General features: G+C 46.6%; 1 protein-coding gene and 1 non-coding gene across 2 annotated transcripts in view; both read left to right on the top strand.

The window, feature by feature from the left end:
• Positions 1 to 16,081, top strand: part of LOC124605967 — a 612,100-nt gene that overhangs the window by 143,085 nt on the left and 452,934 nt on the right. The gene's annotated exons all lie outside the window — the stretch shown is intronic.
• Trnaa-cgc lies at positions 845 to 919 on the top strand. The gene has a single exon. It is a non-coding gene; the product is annotated as a tRNA-Ala (tRNA).

Genomic DNA, 16,081 nt, shown 5'->3' with positions numbered 1-16,081 from the left:
TGCCTTTCGCGGGCAAGTGCTCTACCAACTGAGCTACCGAAGCACGACTCACGCCCGGTACTCACAGCTTTACTTCTGCCAGTACCTCGTCTCCTACCTTCCAAACTTTACAGAAGCTCTCCTGCGAACCTTGCAGAACTAGCACTCCTGAAAGAAAGGATATTGCGGAGACATGGCTTAGCCACAGCCTGGGGGATGTTTCCAGAATGAGATTTTCACTCTGCAGCGGAGTGTGCGCTGATATGAAACTTCCTGGCAGATTAAAACTGTGTGCCCGACCGAGACTCGAACTCGGGACCTTTGCCTTTCGCGGGCAAGTGCTCTACCAACTGAGCTACCGAAGCACGACTCACGCCCGGTACTCACAGCTTTACTTCTGCCAGTACCTCGTCTCCTACCTTCCAAACTTTACAGAAGCTCTCCTGCGAACCTTGCAGAACTAGCACTCCTGAAAGAAAGGATATTGCGGAGACATGGCTTAGCCACAGCCTGGGGGATGTTTCCAGAATGAGAAGTAAAGCTGTGAGTACGGGGCGTGAGTCGTGCTTCGGTAGCTCAGTTGGTAGAGCACTTGCCCGCGAAAGGCAAAAGTCCCGAGTTCGAGTCTCGGTCGGGCACACAGTTTTAATCTGCCAGGAATTTTCATATCAGCGCACACTCCGCTGCAGAGTGAAAATCTCATTCTGGAAACATCCCCCAGGCTGTGGCTAAGCCATGTCTCCGCAATATCCTTTCTTTCAGGAGTGCTAGTTCTGCAAGGTTCGCAGGAGAGCTTCTGTAAAGTTTGGAAGGTAGGAGACGAGGTACTGCCAGAAGTAAAGCTGTGAGTACCGGGCGTGAGTCGTGCTTCGGTAGCTCAGTTGGTAGAGCACTTGCCCGCGCAAGGCAAAGGTCCCGAGTTCGAGTCTCGGTCGGGCACACAGTTTTAATCTGCCAGGAAGTTTCATATCAGCGCACACTCCGCTGCAGAGTGAAAATCTCATTCTGGAAACATCCCCCAGGCTGTGGCTAAGCCATGTCTCCGCAATATCCTTTCTTTCAGGAGTGCTAGTTCTGCAAGGTTCGCAGGAGAGCTTCTGTAAAGTTTGGAAGGTAGGAGACGAGGTACTGGCAGAAGTAAAGCTGTGAGTACCATGCGTGAGTCGTGCTTCGGTAGCTCAGTTGGTAGAGCACTTGCCCGTGCAAGGCAAAGGTCCGGAGTTCGAGTCTCGGTCGGGCACACAGTTTTAATGTGCCAGGAAGTTTCATATCAGCGCACACTCCGCTGCAGAGTGAATATCTCATTCTGGAAACATCCCCCAGGCTGTGGCTAAGCCATGTCTCCGCAATATCCTTTCTTTCAGGAGTGCTAGTTCTGCAAGGTTCGCAGGAGAGCTTCTGTAAAGTTTGGAAGGTAGGAGACGAGGTACTGGCAGAAGTACAGCTGTGAGTACCGGTCGTGAGTCGTGCTTCGGTAGCTTAGTTGGTAGAGCACTTGCCCGCGAAAGGCAAAGGTCCCGAGTTCGAGTCTCGGTCGTGCACACAGTTTTAATCTGCCAGGAAGTTTCATATCAGCGCACACTCCGCTGCAGAGTGAAAATCTCATTCTGGAAACATCCCCCAGGCTGTGGCTAAGCCATGTCTCCGCAATATCCTTTCTTTCAGGAGTGCTAGTTCTGCAAGGTTCGCAGGAGAGCTTCTGTAAAGTTTGGAAGGTAGGAGACGAGGTACTGGCAGAAGTAAAGCTGTGAGTACCGGGCGTGAGTCGTGCTTCGGTAGCTCAGTTGGTAGAGCACTTGCCCGCGAAAGGCAAAGGTCCCGAGTTCGAGTCTCGGTCGGGCACACAGTTTTAATCTGCCAGGAAGTTTCATATCAGCGCACACTCCGCTGCAGAGTGAAAATCTCATTCTGGAAACATCCCCCAGGCTGTGGCTAAGCCACGTCTCCGCAATATCCTTTCTTTCAGGAGTGCTAGTTCTGCAAGGTTCGCAGGAGAGCTTCTGTAAAGTTTGGAAGGTAGGAGACGAGGTACTGGCAGAAGTAAAGCTGTGAGTACCGGGCGTGAGTCGTGCTTCGGTAGCTCAGTTGGTAGAGCACTTGCCCGCGAAAGGCAAAGGTCCCGAGTTCGAGTCTCGGTCGGGCACACAGTTTTAATCTGCCAGGAATTTTCATATCAGCGCACACTCCGCTGCAGAGTGAATATCTCATTCTGGAAACATCCCCCAGGCTGTGGCTAAGCCATGTCTCCGCAATATCCTTTCTTTCAGGAGTGCTAGTTCTGCAAGGTTCGCAGGAGAGCTTCTGTAAAGTTTGGAAGGTAGGAGACGAGGTACTGGCAGAAGTAAAGCTGTGAGTACCGGGCGTGAGTCGTGCTTCGGTAGCTCAGTTGGTAGAGCACTTGCCCGCGAAAGGCAAAGGTCCCGAGTTCGAGTCTCGGTCGGGCACACAGTTTTAATCTGCCAGGAAGTTTCATATCAGCGCACACTCCGCTGCAGAGTGAAAATCTCATTCTGGAAACATCCCCCAGGCTGTGGCTAAGCCATGTCTCCGCAATATCCTTTCTTTCAGGAGTGCTAGTTCTGCAAGGTTCGCAGGAGAGCTTCTGTAAAGTTTGGAAGGTAGGAGACGAGGTACTGGCAGAAGTAAAGCTGTGAGTACCGGGCGTGAGTCGTGCTTCGGTAGCTCAGTTGGTAGAGCACTTGCCCGCGAAAGGCAAAGATCCCGAGTTCGAGTCTCGGTCGGGCACACAGTTTTAATCTGCCAGGAAGTTTCATATCAGCGCACACTCCGCTGCAGAGTGAAAATCTCATTCTGGAAACATCCCCCAGGCTGTGGCCAAGCCATGTCTCCGCAATATCCTTTCTTTCAGGAGTGCTAGTTCTGCAAGGTTCGCAGGAGAGCTTCTGTAAAGTTTGGAAGGTAGGAGACGAGGTACTGGCAGAAGTAAAGCTGTGAGTACCGGGCGTGAGTCGTGCTGCGGTAGCTCAGTTGGTAGAGCACTTGCCCACGAAAGGCAAAGGTCCCGAGTTCGAGTCTCGGTCGGGCACACAGTTTTAATCTGCCAGGAAGTTTCATATCAGCGCACACTCCGCTGCAGAGTGAAAATCTCATTCTGGAAACATCCCCCAGGCTGTGGCTAAGCCATGTCTCCGCAATATCCTTTCTTTCAGGAGTGCTGGTTCTGCAAGGTTCGCAGGAGAGCTTCTGTAAAGTTTGGAAGGTAGGAGACGAGGTACTGGCAGAAGTACAGCTGTGAGTACCGGGCGTGAGTCGTGCTTCGGTAGCTCAGTTGGTAGAGCACTTGCCCGCGAAAGGCAAAGGTCCCGAGTTCGAGTCTCGGTCGGACACACAGTTTTAATCTGCCAGGAAGTTTCATATCAGCGCACACTCCGCTGCAGAGTGAAAATCTCATTCTGGAATTATCTCAGTATCTGCCATTTCTATATTCGTAAGACGATTGGAAAGAGGGACCATGCTACGATCTTCCGCGGTGAAACAATTTCGGAAGACCGAATTCAGTGTTTCGGCCTTCTCTCTGTTATCTTTGCTTTCGGCGGAAATATAGGCACTGAGTGAATGAATAGATGCTTTTGGCCCACTCACTAATTTTAAATACGACCAAAATCTCTTAAAGGTTTTACTTAGATCGGCTGACAAATTTTACTTTCAATGTCACTGAACGCGTCTCTCGCCGCTCTCCTTACTCTCATTTTCGCTTTGTTCAGCTTTTGTTGACAGCTAGCTTTTTACTTCTCTTGTATCTGACATCTCTTTGTTTACGTAGCAGTTGTCTTCAACTGGTTCAAATGGCTCTCAGCACTATGGGACTTAACATCTGTGGTCATCAGTCCCATAGATCTTAGAACTACTCAAACCTAACTAACCTAAGGACATCACACACATCCATGCCCGAGGCAGGATTCGAACCTGCGACCGTATCGGTCACGCGTTTCCAGACTGAAGCGTCTAGAACCGCACGGCCACGCTGGCCGGCAACAGTTGTCTAACACGGCTGTTAAACCATTGTCGGTCTTCTCCATCCATTAAAACCTTACTTGGAACGTATTTTTCTCATGCATATTACTCGATTCCTTTGAATTTTTTTTCAAATTTTTTTCCACATCTTGGTCATCATCATGGAATCGTTTATGCTGACTGCTCATATACTCTGAAATTTGTATCCCATCACTCTTAAGAAAAAAAGAGTATCTTCCTACTTTCCTTAACACTCTTTGTGAGAGCCGTTGTCATATATGCTGTCAGAGCCTTATGATCACCGATGCCTTCTTCTACGTTAACTGATTCGATGAGTTCAGGTCTGTTTGTTACCGAGAGGTATAAGACGTTACTGTCACGTGTTGATTCTCTAACTATGTGCTCGAAGTAATTTTCGGACAACACGCCCAGAACATTGTCCCTGTCTCTGGCACCAGTTTTGATAGCGGTTTACTCCAAATGTATGCCTCGCAAGTTGAAATCTACCCCTACAACAAGGACGTGATCAAGAAAGTTACTAACGGTATTCTATGTGTTCTGTCTAATGCTCTCTACCACTAGAGCTCCTGGCCCAGATTGTCTATAAAAGGATCGAATTACCATTTGTGGCTGATCTTTGATATTTAACTTTATCCATAGTATTTCACCATCTCGCTAAATTTTATCGAATTCTTTAGTGCAATAAACACGCTGCCACAATTGGTGACTAATCTATAATAACGATAAATATTCCAATCTTAACTTAGGATTTCGTTGCATTAATGTCTGGTTTCGACCAACTATCCATTGCTAATACTATATGTGTGTTACAGCCTTGAGTAGGCGATACTAGTTCTGGCCCTTTCCTTTGGATGCTCCTGCAGTGTACTAAAATCACATTAACCTTTTCAATCTCTTGTCTGCGGCGGCGAACGTTCTCTGAGGACATGTGGCTAGTTTATCAGGCAAATAGTCTTGGATTCCTAGGGAGGGTTTATCTAACCCAAAAAAAGCTACTACTCGAGTAGCTGCTTCCTGCGTGTAGTGTACGCCTATCTATTAAGGGGAACCATACAACTCTGTACCCGATAGCGGAGGTCGAGAAATTCGCACCGCATACCGTCGCAGTATAGTCTGAGTCTCTGGTTTAGACCTTCCGCTCTGGTCCAGATCAGCAGACCTCGATCAGCTCTGGGTACGATGCTACCAATAGACAGCTTAGTCTGCACATCGCGTGCGATACTAGTTGTCTTCACTAAATCAGCCATTTGCCGGTAGGAGCCGAGGATGCCCGTGAGAACCGAACAGGCGTGTCGCAGGTCTCGTCCCCAGTGCGCCGATATCATTGCAACTTTGAACATTTACCAGAAGCATGTCGACGATAGCCAAAAGAGCTTCCAGCTGTTGACGGACAGCAACCAGTTCTGTTTGTGTCGGCTCACAACAAGCATAGTCCCTAGCCATATCCTAGTGGATAAAAATAGATACGTCTCCAATGGCGCTACTGAGTTACGAATGCACGCACAATACAATGAGGAGAACAATGAAATACTAAAAACAGCTCTGCAGGTTTCTCACCAAACCCTGAGATGGCAAACTTTTAACCATAAATAAATTTCCCTACTGCAGTGGATGTATCTAAATTTACCTGTAACTAGAAACACAGATTTCGCGAAAGCTGCAGAACTAGATAATTATGCACACTACAATGCGCTGATATAAACTATATGCTTTGTACCAGTACGAGATTTAAAGATACTGGCGGGAGATGGCTGTCAGACGACGTGAAAATTACACTAGAAGGGCGCCTTACACAAGGATATGCAGCAAGGTTTACACAGAAAACGAAGACTTACAGTTATTTCTTGACCACTGGTCCACGCAATATAGTACACATATATAGTTCACTTCTTTGCAGGAGCACGTGGAAAGAAAAGAGAAAAGAAACAGAAACTGAAATAAATTATTAGCCCGCATCTCGTGGTCATGCGGTAGCGTTCTCGCTTCCCACGCCCGGATTCCCGGGTTCGATTCCCGGCGGGGTCAGGGATTTTCTCTGCCTCGTGATGGCTGGGTGTTGTGTGATGTCCTTAGGTTAGTTAGGTTTAAGTAGTTCTAGGTTCTAGGGGACTGATGACCATTGATGTTAAGTCTCATAGTGCTCAGAGCCGTTTTTTTTAACTAAATTATTGTGTTTCGCAGAACTGCTGCTATCCTACCGCTGCTGGCGCGTCTACTCGACGCGTGCGGGTACTGTCAAAGCCCACATCCACCTGCAAGGACATGTCAATAAACCGAATTGCCAAGTATGGGCAACAGAAAATTCACCCGCTGATCAAACGGTACCGATCATTCTGAAAGAGTACCTAAGGGAAAGCACACGTAGCCTATGGGTCCATTCTGCCTTCGGCTCTGCTGCAGCATTGGCGTCTGTTTACGTTCCTGTCGTGGAATTTCGGGCGCGCATTTGTTTACGTATTCGGCGTACTCAAAGTTTCGAAGACACCGGTATAGAACGGCACATGCATACTGCAAGTCGACTCTTAAGATTAGTTTTTCGAATGAATATGCGAGCCCGAAAGTCTATGAAACTGAACGGTTCCTACGAGACGGAGTTAAACTTGAACGAACTACACCTCTCCATAGTGAGCAGCGTCATCTACGTCAAATTGATTAACGATGGAGTGTGTGACAAGATCACTCGAGATACTAGACAAAGACTCAAATTTGGCCACTCTGACGGATATGTTGGAGTGGTGAATGTTGATCTCGCGGGTCTGGGTTTACGAAGCAAACGTATCTTCGAACTTCCTTTCGAGTTTCCTTCTGACTTGATGATTGACGTCTTGCGCCCGTATGGAAGAGTGTTTCGCCAAGTGGAGGAAAATTGGTCCAACTTCAGACTCCCATTCTCAATGGGGTGCGTCAAATCAGAATAGAACTGACGCAACACGTAACCTCACACTTGTTCATCGGTGAATGCCGACTAACAGTCATCTGCTATGGCCAACAAAACATGCTGTGGATGTTCCAGTTGGCTAACCCGTGCCTACGCCCACGCTGACGCCGCCGAGATTAACGTATGTGAACGCGTTTCGAACAGATCCCATCCTGAAGAATGGCCAGCTCCAACATCCTGACAGTTTACGGCTACCGGCTGCTGCAGAGACCGCCACCTGTGAAGAAACGCCGCACACTACTGCCACTCTCCACCGGAAAGGATCGGTAGGTGGTATGGAAATTGATCCTACGGCTGTGACGACAGCTGTGAACCGTGCGTGGCACATGTTCGTGCTATATCTCATTTGACATCCTGTTTTTTTCTGTACTACCCCCTTGTTATGGTAATTTCAATTACTGGTGTCACTTAGTTGCACCCTTGCCTGCCCGTGAGCGGCAGCAGCGGCGCTTATCGATAAAAGCACTGCAGTATTATCTTTGCTGCTATTATTTCCCGGTTGTCGTGAGTTCGGAATTGGTTCGGCTCTGGCAGTGAGTTGGAACGTACCTGCAGTTAGTTCGGACCTGGCAGTGATCAGTCGGGGCGCGGCTGCAATGAGGTCCGGACAGCCACGACTCGCTCGACGGTTGCCGATACATATCACTTGAGAGCGGACCACCTTCGTTGGTCGTCGGTCGGTCGTCTTGTCGGATAACGTGTATGTTGGCTGGCGATCGCTTATGGGTTGTCTGCGTGTACAGCCTCGTGATTTGTCCTTGTTATTGCACAGTCGCTGCCGTTAGTATTGTCTGGTCATTCGTGCAAGTGTTCGTGAAACTGTGGGCAGCTTGTGATGTCGACTGCTCAGTTATTTTAGTGCTATCTCCGTGCTGATGTGTGGCAGTCGGTTGGTTGGTGCGGATCAGCGAGGAAATCTCCGCGCGGCGCAGTGGGCCGGGTCTGCTGGCGGTGTCTACGCAGTGTCGGAGTGTGTGGGAGCTGTTCGGATTGCTACCGCGTTCGTGGCTCACCGACCCAGGACATCAAAGTTGAGTGGTGATTTAATTACCGAAGCCAGACTGTTCACATTGTGCCGTTGGATTCCATGGTTGGCTGTTTGGGCGAGGTGTGGGGTGGGGGTCGTATTCCCTTGAGTAACAGCGAGTGTTCGAGTTGGCAAAAGGATGGCCACAATCCGGAGGAGTTTAAGTATATTTTGGTTATTTGAAGTCCAAGTGCACCCACGGAATTTTCTGCCTAATGGCCGTCAGCGTTCCGGTTACCTGTTCGGGCTGCTGACGTAAAATTCTGGCAGTGTCCTTTCCTCACCGTGTTGTCGCTGTACAACACGTGTGTGACAGTTTATTCATACTTTTACGTTCTGGCTTTGAAGTTCCTTGTGCACAGGTCGGGTGGAAAGCAGGTCGTATTGTCGGTGGGTCGGTTGACTGTCTCCTGGTTGAGTTGCCGGTGGATTGGATATAGTTGGGCCGACTACCTGTCTCCCATAAGCGAACGTTAAAATTTGTAGTGCAGACCGCCCACCGGAAACTTCGGCTGTACTGCCTTCTCTTATTCCTATTTCATTGTGTATTTTAATGGTTTATAGCCGATGGTTTGAATTTGTATGCTTTTAGTTGGGTTTTTAAATAATGGGCCTTAAGCCGCCTTCAAATTTAGATTCCTTACTTGTTAAACCCTAGATGGTTTGGGCCTTCAGCCAGTGTAAAATATTGTTTAAAGATAAGGCTTTGGGCCTTCTGCCTACTAAAAATAATTTTACTTGTTTTAAGTCATCTGCCTTCAGCAGTTTCTAAGTTAAATTCTTGTCTTTCAAGTATCAGACAGTGTGGGGCTTTCAGCCTAATTTAAGATAAGGATTTTGCCTTGTGTTTAATTTAATTAATTTTACCTGCAGTCTTAAATCATGGGCCTTTAGCCGTCGTCAAATTGTTTGCTTTTCAAGCGTTAGATTTGTTGGTCCTTCAGCCCAGTTATAGAACTTACTGTGAGGCCTTCTGCCTTCTGCCGGCAAGAGTGGCCGAGAGGTTCTAGGCGCTGCAGTCTGGTACCGCGCGACCGCTACAGTCGCAGGTTCGAATCCTGCCTCGGGCATGGATGTGTGTGATGTCCTTAGGTTAGTTAGGTTTCACTAGTTCTAAGTTCTAGGGGTCCGATGACCTCAGAAGTTAAGTCCCATAGTGCTCAGAGCCATTTGAACCTTCTGCCTTCTAAATATCCTGTTTTGAGTCTGAATTTTAAGTTAATAGTTTTCAGCCGTTTTTAAACTATAAGTGGTTGTGCCCTTAAGGCATAAAATAGTGTGGCCTATTCAGCCGACAACTAAGTTCATATATTTCTGCTGTATTGTTTGGACAACTAAATAACGTTTGAGTGTAACTGAGAGCCCCCTTTTGGCCCCTTTCCACAATTCCAACTACCTGTTCTGTCCTGCGTCCTTAGGCTGGGCGTTTCAACCTGCTTTTGTCCCTGACTTCCGCATTGGGAGACGGAGACGCACGAGTGCGAACAACAATCGCCGAAGCGCTACAAGAAACGACGACTAGGGCCGATGGACACCTGCTTAATGCATTCCACGGCAGATGGAGTTGCCTGTAACGACGGTTCAGTGAACATGGCTGCGCAGCTAGAGGTTCTACTTCACACACAGCAGAACGTCGCGAATCACTGGAGATAGGGGTTGAATACGGACTCACCGGACGGAGTCCCGCCCGTAGGGTCCCTCCATCCACCGCAGCAACACCTTCCCTTTCGATCAACCCGGAGGGAGAAACACGGCGAGAGATGGATCCCCAGCACAGGATCTGGGTCGATGAATCCGGTGCTGATCGGCATATCAACGACGCAGTCGAAACGGCGGATGCGGCATCCACCGGATGTTAACAACGCTGAAGATGCAGACTGTCGCACAGACACCATCCCGCCGAGCAACAGCACACAGGTTAATATAAGCGTTTATGTGCGCTTTGCTCACTGAGGAACAGCGGCAGGCGTGTCGAACAGCCTCTGTTAACATTAATACAATTAGGACACCTGTCAAATTGCAATTATTAGGAGACATGCTACAGACGTTGACATCGTCCTTCTGCAGGAAGCGTGTGTCGAGAGCTTCCCCGATCTCTACGAGTACGACACATACATTACACCACTACGGACGGCGGCAGCGACACTTCTACGGGGCGGCATAGTAGCCGAGGACGTGGTGTACCTGCAGTCAGCGCGAGGACTGGCGCTCACAGTGCTAGGAGAACGGATCGTTAACATCTACCACCGTCGGGTTCCGACAGAAGGTGCGATCGATCCCGATCTTACGCAGAGGAGATTCTTAGGCCGGTATGAACATGTCTTATTTAGAGGTAACTTCAACTGCATACTCGCACTAAAGGATCAGCACCCACGTTATAATTCATGACAGGAGCTACGGAAACTGATACAGGACATGAACATAACCAATGCATGGGAGACTGTACATGGCGACAGATGCGGATATACCTATGTCACAAGTCACTCTGCAAGTCACCTCGATCGAATTTACATAACATGGCATCTCGAATCTGAAATCCTTAATGCGGTATTGTGGCCCGTCGCCTTTTCAGATCACATATCATATATCCCTAAGTCGTCAACGAGTGTGGAGGAGTCGTGGTGTTTGGAATTTGAATGCAGCACACCCCAGGGCACTTCAATACAGACGCTTGCTTAAAGACACTTGGCACATTCGTGAACGACGCCTCCCGACATAACCGACCACGTCACAATGGTGGCTGGAATGCGTTAAGCCTGCACTGCGCCAAGCGTTAATTGTGTATGGAAGGAAGCATATGATGTGGATCCGCCACACTGCGGAATTTTATTTCACGATGCTCCGCGAACTTTCTGTACAAGGAAATTCACAGGATCAGAGTGCTGCTATAAAACGAGAGCAAGCCCTAATAATTTCCATAAAGCAACGCTGTCTGGAGGGGGTTGCAGTCCGCGCAAGGATCTTTGAACGAGCCCGCGGAGAATCATCTCCATGTACCACGTTCTCACAGAAAAGCAACGTAGCCGCAGAATCTTAATACAGACGGTCGTACTACTGGATGGTTGTAGTATGACGACGCAAAAAGACATTGCCAACGCCTTTGTGGAACAACACGGTCCTCTCTATGCAGAAGGGAACACAATCAGGCAGCCTTCCATAATGTGCCACGAACGCAATCCGCATGCCTCGACCCGACTACCGACCGAGAGTTAACGGGGGAAGTCACAGACGACGACGTAATACAAGCGCTTGATAAGGGAGCGTCGCACAAATCGCCGTGGCCCGACGGGTTTGCGTTAGAGATTTATCGTACATTTAAAGATCTCATGACTCCGAGTAGAATAAAGGGTTACGGGAGAGGATGGGCTTCGTACTATGAATGAGACAAGAACATGACTAATCGCGTTCTGAAACAAATTTCAATTTGTAATAGTCAATGCTCTGTTGAAGAATCACAAGAGGAACAGGTATGCTTGGAAAAGGCCAGGAGATATGCGAAGATACCAGTTAGATTGTATCTTAGTCGGCCAGATATTCCGAACTCACATTCTGGATTTTAACGCATACCCATGAGCAGATACAAACTCAGATCAGTATTTAGTGGTGATGGAGAGAAGGCTGAAGTGTAAGAGAGCAATTGTAACTTCCCCTTTGAACAATTATGCACGACTGTGCTTAAACTGACACACAATGTTTTTAGCGCAACGCAATCTGACTTTCAAAATTCCCTACAAAAGAATGGCCCTGACTAACATTAAACTATACCTTTCACAAATCACTTACCTCACAAAAATCTTCGCTGCTCAAGCTACTGCAATACAGCGAGCGCCACTACTGCCAGCTAAATAAAAGATTCAAACTACGGAAGGCACTAACTACTGATAGGGATAGTTAGCAAATGAAAGATATTAATAGAGAACAAACAATGTATTTACCTTGATATCATCATATATAAGTATAGCAGCTCATGACAAATTACAAAACTCCGCCATCTCCCTCCCCACATCCACCACTGCTGGCGGCTCACCTCCAACTGCGCAACGCTATGCGCTGTTCACCACCAGCTGCCTAACACTACAATGGCGAGTATTACAACAATGCAAAGCAGCCACAGACTGCACACAGCACAGCCAGTGATGTGGCGTTACCAATAAAAAAACCTAAACAGCCTACTTACATAAAGAAAACATAAACAGCCTACTTACATAGCCCCCATGCTCCCCACAAAAAATTTTACAAATTTTTTTGGGCAGTGCCCAATAATGATTAAACAGCATACTTACATAAAGAAAACATAAACAGCCTACTTACACAATCATAAAGAATCAATGAACAAAGAAGTGGGATACCTACTAAGGAATGAAGAGAGATGCTTGAATTTTTCTATGGGTGTAGACACTGTGGTATGTATTGTTAATTGAGTCTCCCAGCGTGCCTCTTCCACCCGCCTTCGTGGAAGGAATGATCATTCCTATCCGTAAACCATTTGGCAGCACAGGGATACAGGGCTACTGTCACTGACTTAATTGCGCCTGCAAGATCTACACCAGGGTACTTGTAGCACGATTTAAACGCATATTGCACCAAGTGATATCACTCTAGAAGGGGATAGCAACATACAAACGGCACTCAGCGACTATCGCGATGTTATCGTATTGGCAACCACATCTCTTCTCCGGGGTACACTGGTATCGATAGATTTCGATCGCGTCTTGGACAGGGTGAGGACGCCTATGTCGTGAAAATGATTACAAAAGTGAAGTTTCCAGAGAGTTTTTCACCGTCGTTACTCGAATACTCCACGGCGCATTATCCAGAGTGGTCATCAATGGACGCATGGTGGGTGGGATCATCGCTATCTTAACGATCGATCAGACACCCTGTCGACGATACTGTATGCCATCACTGTCGAGTCGCTGCTTTGCGGTCTCCGGAATGGACTCCAAGGAATGATGATAAGGCACAACAAGTTCAGTGACTGCACACTTTAGAGATGTCCATTTCTGTTCAGCCGAACTGCCTGGTGAGCTGTTCTTTACCACAGTGTCTACACCCATAGAAAAATTCAAGCAACTCTATTCATTCCTTAGTAGGTATCCCACTTCTTTGTTCAGTGATTCTTTATGATTGCTCTCTTACACTTCAGCCTTCTCTCCATCACCACTAAATACTGATCTGAGTTTGTATCTGCTCATGGGTACGCGTTAAAATCCAGAATGTGAGTTCGGAATATCTGGCCGACTAAGATACAATCTAACTGGTATCTTCGCATATCTCCTGGCCTTTTCCAAGCATACCTGTTCCTCTTGTGATTCTTCAACAGAGCATTGACTATTACAAATTGAAATTTGTTTCAGAACGCGATTAGTCATGTTCTTGTCTCATTCATAGTACGAAGCCCATCCTCTCCCGTAACCCTTTATTCTACTCCTTACCCTACAACCGCATTTCGGTCCCCATGACCATTAGACTTTCATGTCCCCCTACGTACTGAATTATCCGTTCGATTTGCGCATGTGTTACCTTGTCTCTTCACATTAGCTTGTGATGCCGCCACGTGTACCTGAACTATTGTTGTCGGTGTTGGCTTGCTTCGATTCTGGTGATAACTACCCTATCACTGATATGTTCACGGTAACTTATCCTCTGCCTTATCGTCCTGCTCATAACGAATATTACTCACGTTATACCGTTTTATGCTGCTGTTGACATTATCCTATACACTACTGTCCAGAAATCCTTGTCTTCTTTTCATTTCACTTCACTGACTCGTATTACATGTGGAGTGAGCATTAGCATTTTGTAGCTTCCCTACGATGTCCAGACTTAAATTTCTGACATTCCACGCCACGTCTCGTAGAACGGTTTCCTTGGGTTAGTATTTGAGACTTTGTCTTATAATTACCCACCCCTTTGCAGCCCCCTCCAGGAGATTTGAAAGAGGGTTGTTTCGGAATCTTTTGCCATGACACTTTTTCATCACGGGCCACTTTGGTTTGCCAATTTTGATGATTTATATCCAAAGTTTAAGCGGTTGCGGGGCTAGAAAACGGGAACGAGGGCGTTTTCATTACTGATCGAAGACGTTACCCTACACCAGGGAACTTGAGGAACACATAAATACAAGTCACTTAGTAATGAAGTAAATAGGAAGTGCAGAGAAGCTAAGGCAAAATGGCTGTATGAGAAATGTGAAGAGATCGAAGAGGTAAAGGACTGACTAAACATGTAGGAAACTCTAATTAAAATTCGGTGAAATTAAGAGGAAGGGTGGTGACGTAAAGAGTGCAGAGCAGAGGGCGGAGAGGTGGAAAGGGTGTACTGAAGGCCTCTATGAGGTGAAATACTTGTCTAATGGTGTGAGAGAAGAAGAAACAGTAATCATGTAGAAGAGATAATGGATCGAGTATTAGAACCAGAATTTAAAAGTCCATTGGAAGACATAAGAGCATATAAGCCAAACGGGATAGACAACCGTCCAACAGGATTTCTAAAATCATTGGGAAGTAGGATAAAACAACTATTCCCTTTGTTGTTTAGACTGTATGAGTCTGGCAATATAGCAACTTAGATTCCGGAGAACATCATCCATGAAATTCCGAAGATTGTAAGAGCCAACAAGTGCGAGAATTATCACACAATCACCTAAATAGCTCATGCATCAGAGTTGCTGACAAAGATAATATAAATAAGAAAGGAAAAGAAAATTGAGGATGTGTTAGATGACGATCGGTTTGGCTTTAGGAAAGGTGAATACAACAGAGAAGCTATTCCGAGTTTGTGGTCGATACTGAAAGCAAGACTAAAGAAAAATCAAAACACGTTCATAGGATTTGTCGACTTTCACAAAGCGTAAGACAATGTCAAATGGTGCCAGATGTTCCAAATTCTGAGGAAAATGGGGGTAAGCAATGGGTAAAGGGGAGTGTACAGTATGTACTAAACCAAAGAAGAAATAATAATAGCGGAAGACCAAGAAAGAAGTGCTCGGATTAGAAAGGGCGTAATACAAGAATGTAGTCTTTCGATGCTACTCTTCATTCTATACATCGGAGAAGCAAGGATGGAAATAAAAGTTCATGAATGGGATTGAAATTCATGGTTAAAGGATATAAATGATGGAATTCTTTGATGAAATTTCTGTCCTCAGTGAAAGTGAGGAAAGCTGACTGCCACTGCTTAATGGAATGTTAAGTCGAATGACAACACGATACAGATTGAGAGTAAATCGGAAAAAGACAAAGTAGTAGAAATGAGAGCAACGAGAAACCTAGTATCTGGACTGATGGTCACAGAGCAGATGAAGTTAAGGAATTCTGCTACCTAGGCAGCAAAATCACCAATAACGGACCGAGCAAGGAGGATTTAAAAAGCAGAATAACACTGCCAAAACGGGTATTGCCAGGCAAGAGAAGTCCACCCGTATCGAACGTAAGATTTAATTTAAGGAAGAGTTTTATGATAATGTATGTTTTGAGCACATCATTTTGTGGCAGTGAAACATGGAGTGGGAAAATGGAACAGAAAAGAATTGAAGCATTTGACATGTGGTGCTAGAGACGAATGTTGTACATTAGGTGGCATGACAGGGTAAAAAATGAGGTTCTCCGCAGAAGGGAATATACGGTAAACACTGATAACAAAAAGGGGTAAGATGGTAGGACGTCTGTTAAGACACCATGGAGCAGCTTCCATGGTGATTACTCAAGATGGCGCTCCTTCGCACATAGCACAGCCAGTAAAGCTGGTACTGAAGAGGGATTTGAGAAACGATGGGTCATCAGCCGTCTTTTCCCTACGTACTGCCCGTCCAGATCACCTGTGTGGCTTGTTTCTCTACGGTTATCTGATACATGTTGTGTTCAGTGTTCCGATTACAAACGTAGCTGCAATGAAGGCACCCATTGCATAACGCAATCTGAACGTCATCCCTGAGTTACTCCAATCTGTTGCGAAACCCGCTGTTTCTCGATTTCAAGTTGTGGCAGAAAACGGTAGACAGCACACTGAGCAGGCTTTATGCTAGTGTCGAGACATTAAAAAGCCAATTTCATTGTTGCTTTTAACATAGTTTATGGCCTCAGCGCAATTAAAAACCATTTTTCCAGTGCATTGTGGTACGAACGTGCTGTCGTGGATGG

This window comes from Schistocerca americana, chromosome 3 (genome assembly GCF_021461395.2).
Source record: "Schistocerca americana isolate TAMUIC-IGC-003095 chromosome 3, iqSchAmer2.1, whole genome shotgun sequence".
NCBI classification, from domain to species: Eukaryota; Metazoa; Arthropoda; class Insecta; order Orthoptera; family Acrididae; genus Schistocerca; species Schistocerca americana.
The sequence above is the reverse complement of the archived record's forward strand: the minus strand, read 5'-3'. Positions and strand labels throughout refer to the sequence as shown.